Here is an 8,455-nt window from a genome sequence, read left to right on the forward strand (position 1 = left end):
AGATGAAAGTTAGGGACTAAATTGAGAAAATCAAAAGCTCAAGGATGAAATTGAATATTTGATGAAAGTTCATGGACCATTTGTGACATTTTCACTTAAAGTTATCATTCAAAAGAGTTGAGAGCATGAGAAACTCTTATTTTGTCAATGGTTCTTGTGGGTTTGGTTGCTATCTAGGATTGAACAGTATTTTATGTAAGTGTTTCAAACAATTGTATTCTTCTCTTTGTTGATTATAGTAGAACCATCTTGTCGATCTGTGCCATGAAATAGGCACATTGTCGAATCACGGAAATTCATTTTATAATTTATTTCTTACTCAAATCGCACCGGTTGTTTGCGCTTCTACATCAATCCTAAGAAAGAACAAATAAACTATTTGCCTCTTCAAACTCTCTAAGTCATAGTCAAAAAGTAATCCGTGCCATTTTCAACCATTAAGCATGAAATGCTTTTGCTACTTTACTGTTGTTAGGAAATAATAATAAGGGTAGAATAGTCAATTGTTATATTATGTTGAGAGGGTTACTCATATAATATCACACACACACACACACACACACACACACATATATATATGTATATATATATTATTGTAATCATTTTAATTAAGATAATACATTTCAACATGGTATTAGAGCTAGTAAAAAAACCCCGATCTTCAACCCCACCACCACCACAGCCACCTTCACCGTCGCCGTTGTCACCTGACCACCACAATCGCCATTTAGCCACCACTGTCGCCGTTGCCATCTAGCCACCATCATGGCAATCATCAACAATTGACACATGTCCACCAAATTTGGATTGAACCAACGACCAGTGTCAATTGCTAGAGCCTATCTAGCAAAATCGGTAGGTGCTCAACCTTCTTCCTTGATGAAGAGATTGAAGAACGATTAGTAGATTTGGTATTCATGTGTCTTGAAGATCTGACTGGTATTCGTGTGTCTTGAGGAGTTCGAGGGTGTCCCAGTTCATTTGATTGCTAGGGTTTCTTAAAAAAAAACAACAAAATGGGGACAACATAGGATATTGTCCAATGTATTTATATGACTTCTCATTACAGCATATTGTTCCTTGAAGTGCTAGTTGATATGTGCCTAGTAACCTTTGAAGTGTTAGATGGTTTATAATAATTCATTGATACCGAGTATATGATTTTGTGGCCTCTTGATAAAATATTATGAGTCAATGGTGAATCAATTGAACCCTCATTTGTGTTTATCATTTTGTGGCTAATTGCAAAATTGGAGTTAAGTGCTTGATTATTGTAACATTACTCTTGGGTCCAATTGTATCTTATGTTCAACCCATTTGGCTGATTGTATTACTAGAATTCAGTGGACTTGATATTGATGACTTCTAGATCATCTACTGGTTTGACACATTTTTAATTGACGCCTATCAAGTTGGATGTAACTAATTATCCATCTTGGTCTAAAGATGTAGAAGTTTATCTTATTGCCACTAGATAGAATGATTATCTTACGTCTACAATCCCTTCAAATAAGAGTAAGATGGATGACTAGGTTGCAAGAGATATTGTGGAATAGTATGCATCCTAAAATTAGTCATCACTTCATTAAGTGCAATTCTGCTAAAAAAGTTTGGGAAAAATGTGTTTTACTTTACTTTGATCATATTAGTATGAGACAAGTGTGTGACACATGGGAGGCCTTATTTGATCTTCAATGTGGAGATCAATCTCTATCTAATATGTTTGTTTCACTATACTTTGCCAATAACTAGATACTTATATTCCTGCTTCAGCTAATCCAAATATTCTAATCAAACGCTAGAAGGATCTTCAAGTGATACTGTTTCTTAAAGCACCAGGGCCTGAATATTCCTCCCTTCATCAACGAACTATGTCTAAAGACTCCCTTCCTACGGTTGATGAGGTTTTCTCTCAAGCCCTTCGGTTGACACGTATCAACAAGATCTGAACTACAACTTTAGAGGCAAGCACCATGATTTCTCATAGCTCTAATGGACGTAGAGCTGTGTTTGGGTTATCGGGGTCATAGATGTGGTTTTGTTTAAAGTGGAAGTCATGGTGGTCATGATAGATGTATTGATGGCTTTGGGTCTCACTATCATAATCATTATCAGAGGGTTGAACATACAAAAGCTTATCACTACACATTTCATCCTAAGCTGCTGCATTTGTTGAGATGGAAGATTCTTCATCATTGGCTCAAGTGGATCCTAATAATGTGCAGAATACAAGAGATTTTGTTACATTGACACGTGCTAAGTATGATGCTTGGATTTGCTCATAACATGTGATAGGAACTTCAACTCCCACTGCAACTCCGACACATACCTTAAAAGGTAATTCATTTTATTTACTTTTTACTGTGTCGGACTCCTAGATTATAGATTTTGGAGCTACTCAACATAAAGCCAGTAACTCTAAATTATTGTCTTCATTACATTCCACACCTCCTAGGGTGTTGAACTTTGTTATGTTAGCTAATGGTTCAAATTCCCAAGTTACTGGTATGGGAGATGCTCATTTGAGTTCATCTCTTTCTTTATCATATGTCCTTCATCTCAAATCTCCATATTATTTGATTATGTTTGTTCATTAACTATAGAACTTGTTCCATAACTTTTTCTTTTTTTTTTTAATTCTTGTTGTGTCTTTTAAAATCTAAGGATTGGAAAGATGATTGGTGGGGCATATAAATCAAATGGCCTAAACTATCTTGACAAAAAGTGATAGCTACAACAGCTATGAAGCGCACATCCCTTGAAATGTATTGGATGCATTGTCATGCTAGTCATCCACCACCGAACATTCTTCAATGTTTGTTTCTTGAGTTTAAGTCTATAAATATGTCTAAATGTGAAGCTTGTCAGTTTGGTAAACACCACAGAGTTTCTTTTCCTTTTCGTTTTTAGAGTCACAAGTCTAGTCCCTTTAAGCTAGTTCACTCAGATGTATGGGGTTCGCGTCGTGTTTTTGATATATCTGGTTTTAGATATTTTGTTACAATTGTGGATGATTTTTCCCAAATGGCCTGGTTGTTCTTAATGAAAGACCGTACTAAGGTTTTTCATTGCTTTCGTCTATTCCATCTTGAGATGTTGAATTAATAATCATACTTCTGTCAAAACATTGCGGTCAGATAATGTCGAAGAGTATCTTGCTATTGCTTCTAGTTTTTGAGCTTTTCTTGATTCCCATGGCAATTTTCAACAGATTTCATGTTCATATACACCACATCAAAATGGTGTGTAGCTAAATGCAAAAATTGCCATCTTCTTGATGTTACTCATTGTCTTATGTTTCATATGCATCTACCGACAACCTTTTGGGCCATGTAGTCCTTACAGCTTGCTTCTTAATTTTCCAACTTCCATTCTTCAAGGGGAGACATTTTTTCCATTTTACATCCAAATTATTTTCCCTTCCCATTATCTCCACGTGTCTTTGGTTGTGTTTGTTTTGTCTATTCTTTAACTCCAAGCCTTGATAAGTTGGACCCTCATATTAAAAAATGTGTCTTTGTTAGATACTCTTGAATTCATAAGGGCTAGAAATGTTACAGTCCTACTTGTCATCTTGTGTTTGTGTTAGTAAATGTGACAATTTTTTAGAACCAATCATACTATAATACTCATATGGTCCCTACAGTGCCTCCTCATGATGACAAGTGTGTCTTATTGACACTTCCACCAATCTCACTCCCTCGAGCAATGTCCACAGGAAGTCAATTTGCTAACCACACTTACCATAGACATGGAGTAGCTCCCACTACAATATTACAAGAATCACTTGATTCATCTGTTCTCTCATCGATTGTTGTGCCATCCTCTGATCCCAATCTTGATCCGCTCATTGCCACGCGAAAAGGTACATTTCTATGAATCGTTATACACCTTACTCTAGTTTATCTGATTGTTTTCATACTCATCATCCTAATCCTTTGTTTCTGTGCCTATTAGTGTTGTTGAAGCTCTTGCTCATCTTAACTAACAACAAGCCATGAAGGATGAAATAAGGCATTCATTAAGAATTGCACTTGGCAGCTCACTACCTTACCCATGAGGAAGCAACTTGTTGGTTGCCATTGGGTTTTCACTCTCAAGGTTCACCCCAATAGCACCCTTGATTGATTGAAGTCACGATTGGTTGCCAAGGGATATACTCAAACATGTGGTATTAGTTATGATGACACTTTCTAACCTATAGCTAAAATTCCATATGTCCATGTCTTTATTTCCCTAGCGGTGCATTTTGGATGGTTTCCTCATCCATGGGATATCAAAAATGTGTTATACATGGTGATTTGGCTAAAAAGGCGTGTACGGAGCAATTATTGCTTAGGAGAAGAATCTAGTATGTCATTTACATAAGATGTTGTATGGACTCAAGTAATATCCTTATGCTTGGTTTGGTAGGTTCAATGATGCTGTCGTCAAGTTTGGATTAAAGTGGTATTAAGTAGATCATTCAGTCTTTAATTTTGTCTCCTCAACTAGTTGTATTCTTCTAGTGGTATACATGGATGACCAGTAGTGATTCAGATGGTATTCAACAACTTAAACAGTTTTTGTATACATAGTTTAGTACTAAGGATACGGGTCATCTGCAATATTTCCTAGGTATCGAGGTTGCCTACTCACATATAAGTATCAATTTAACCTAGCAAAAATGTGTACTTGACATTCTTGATGAGGTTGGACTTATTGGAGCAAAACTAGTTGATACTCATATAGAACCTAATGTGAAAGTTGATGCAAAACATGGAGAATTATTACATAATCCAATGAAATATTGGAGATTAATTGGTAAGTTGACTGCCACAAGAGTTGATATATCTTTTGCCATTAGTGTTGTAAGCCAGTTCATGAGTTTTCCTTGAACTACTCACTTGGATAATGTGCTTCGAGTTATCAAATACTTGAAAGGAGTGCCCAATAAATTGATTGCTCAATGTTGCACGAGATATGAGCTTGGGAGATCCCAAGTCAATGGAAGGCCATCAGCCTGAAGTTGATGATATCCCTAAATCTAACAAACTCATAGCCCCCACCCCAAGAGGGGTTAGGTCACTTAAAAAAAAAAAAAAAACAGCTCCATCAACAAAGTAATTTCCTGAAACATTTAGTGGGCATATGGTGTTCCATGACAAGGAGACAAATCAAGAACAAAGGAGGTGGATAGAGTTTCAAATGGACCAAGACATGAGAGCAAACAAGGACATCAGACATGGAGTTGGTCTTGGCGCGTGATGCAGAGGTGTGAAGCCAATCCTAGGCCTTGTTTCGAGTGGCAAATGTATGGGAAGCCCAAGCTCAACCTTTTTGTGCTCCGTTTCGAACCTTTGTTAGAGTTGGTTCCACGCGATCTTAGCGTCCTCGTGAAAGGCTCCATCATCAGTGGTGGTGGTCGCTATCGTCATCTCTCTCCCCGATGCTTCCTGAGTCTGGTGAGATAGGGAACTGAAAAGCATGTCGTGCGACATCATTTTAGACATTTGAGCCGCATAGGCTATGTCCACGTGGACTATATTCTTTTGAGAATTTGCCAAGTCATTCTAACAAATTAATTATAAAGGCCATATAATCAATTTGATCAGAATTTTTGCCAATCGCAGTTAAGAAATCATTTTTGTTCCAATTTGGCACTTAAGTGGGTCAGTAGAAATTTTTTGACACTGAAGTAAGTACCGTACATAACTTTTGACACTTCTAGTGTATTTTTCCTGACAAAATGTGCTCCTAATACTGAAAACTTATTGCCATAAGAAAGTATCATCCTCCTCTTTTTTGTTCCTCTAGCCCTATCCTCATGTGAAAGAAAATAGTTGTTTAAATAGCTCATTAAAAACTACTAAGGATTGCCTCAGTGGCCACATTTCTTATATTGAAATGGAAAGGTGGGGAGTTCGATTCCCCACCTTTTCAAAGGGGATTGGGAGTAAAGACATTTAATTTCAAGTGTGATATTCGATTTTCATGCTTTGTAAAAAGAAAGAACAAAGGTTTAAAGTGAGTTAAAAATTACACATATTCTAGCTTATGCAAACCATTTCTCTTGAAATTTGAAGTTTTTAAGAGATAAATCAAACAACGCTCATCTTTTAAAAAAAAAAATCCTAAACCTATTATATGAATCTTAATTTAGTTATAAACCTTTTGATTTGGCCAATTTAATTTTATATCTTTTGACAATCAATCAATGTAGTCATTCAGGCTAATAGAAGACGTTTACCTTTTCTGTCAATTCAATCTTATATCTTTTTATGTCTTCTATTCAATACATTTCCTTTAAAGAAAGACTTGTGTATGTATTGATAACTTGTGTCACCTACATTTCAAACTTTCATGATCTTTGGATTTGTATTATTAAGTACTAATCAAGAAACCTGTGATCAAAGAAGAAATATCACAATGAAGAGGTCGATGACGGCGACACTGAGCCGTTTTTTATTTTCCTCTTTTCAGTTTTGCACATTGGGAGTTCGCATAAACAAGAGGAAAGAAATATCACTCTCTTGCGACATACGTGTTAAGTTAGCCACAGAGAATCAGGTGTATGACGAGTTCCGCAGATTTGTGGGGGCTTCTTTCAAGGAGGAGAATTCTTGTTTGGGCTGCTTGGACATTTGCGTGGCTTGATCACGACTTCAACCTTGATCGCACCGATCTGTTACGAGAGTACAGCATGGACTGCCTCCTCCAAAGTATGTTGCCGGAAACAAACCACCAACGTATTTGCCTTTCTCGAAGCAATAATCCTCGACGACTCAATACGATTGAGAGTCAATACTGGATACCCATTGTCCGTCTGAACTGGAATTATTTACTTGTTCTATTAATTCAAGCCATACATGTAATCTCTCTTAAACATATGCATTGTCGATCTCCAGACGTGTAATTGTTCGTAACAATTTATTCATGTGACCAAATCTCTACACTTGTAGGGTAATCAGCCATATTTGCAAGAATTGTTATAATATCCAACTTAAAAGCTTAAGTTAATAGATCTTGTAGGGGTAAAGTATCAAAAAAGCCATAAACCAATGATATCGGTACAAATTCAGTCCTAAACATTTCAATTGGACTAATTTAATCATAAATCTTTTCATATTTATACCAATTTAGTCCATCCACTAACAAATGTTAACATGGCAATTTTTAATATATATATTTTTTCGAATTTTTTTATTACTTTTTTTATTTTCTTTTTCCTTTCTTTCTCTCTTCTTCGTCCTTGGATTTCTTGCAGTGGTCAACAAGCCCTTGGAAAGGCTCACCGCCATTGGCAAGGGCCGCCAAGCCCTTGCTAGCCACCTGCGAGGGACACGGTCCTCGTCCGACCTTTCCTAAGGCTGCAGGTGAGGCGGATTTGCCCAAATCTGGGCAAAGCCAACCTTGACCTAGCCTTGCCGTAGGTGAAGGCAGCCTCACCCAAATCTAGGTGAATCCGCCTCACCTGGGGCTTTAGGCAAGGGCCACTACCCTCACTAGCAACTAATGAAGGCTTCATGGCCTTCGCCCAATGGCTGGCGAGCCATTGGAGGCTTGTCGGCCACTGTCAAAGAAGAAGGCCAAGAGGAAGAAGACAAGGAAAAAGAAAAGAAAAAGGAAAAAAAATTGATAAAAAAAAAAGTTATTTAAAAATTGCCACGTTAGCAATCATCGGCTGGCTGGCATCCACTTTCAGCTTGTGCTGGCCAAATTTAGCCAGATAGACTAAATTTGTGTTAATGTTAAAAGATTTATGACTAAATTAGTCCAATTGAAAGACTTAGAATTGAATTGGTACCAATACCATAGGTTAAGGATTTTTTTGGTACTTTTCTAGTACTTTTCCCAATCTTGAGGTATTACATGTAGAAAGAAGATAGATAATAACCACATATTTAAGGGATGTGAAATTTTACTTAACATTATCCTTACGAGTATAAGCCCATTTTTTTACACGCGCATGGCTCGGCTCAATTTCTGTGAAAAGGACACAACTCCTATTTTAGGTGAGCTAGGCACACTAGTGTTCGCTTTCTCACTCCACCCACCATCTTTATGTATAGATTCGACAATTCTGGTTACTTCTTTCAAAAAACCCACCCCGACATTGGACTCCTTGCACACCCTTTTTCCTTATGCTAGGGCCATAGGTAGTAATGTTTATGATATAGTTTACACTAAATCATATGTTTCCCATATCGATAGTGTTGTGAGTAGGTCTATGAGTAATCCCTTGGAAAGAAACACTAGTAATAAATAAGTTGGATTCTGAGGTTTTCGAGAGGGACAAAGGATGTGAGTTTGATTTTTGAGAAAAGACAGGTTTAAGAGGCATAATATATATGTGGATTTACGGGGTGTGCCATTAGCTGGACGTCTCGCTAATTTGGAGCTTTCATAATTATGATTCGAAAGTAATTCCGTTTAATTTGGAATCAACACAAGCTCATCATTTTCAGAATACTCA

Source organism: Eucalyptus grandis, chromosome 8 (assembly GCF_016545825.1).
Source record: "Eucalyptus grandis isolate ANBG69807.140 chromosome 8, ASM1654582v1, whole genome shotgun sequence".
In the NCBI taxonomy this organism is placed as follows: domain Eukaryota; kingdom Viridiplantae; phylum Streptophyta; class Magnoliopsida; order Myrtales; family Myrtaceae; genus Eucalyptus; species Eucalyptus grandis.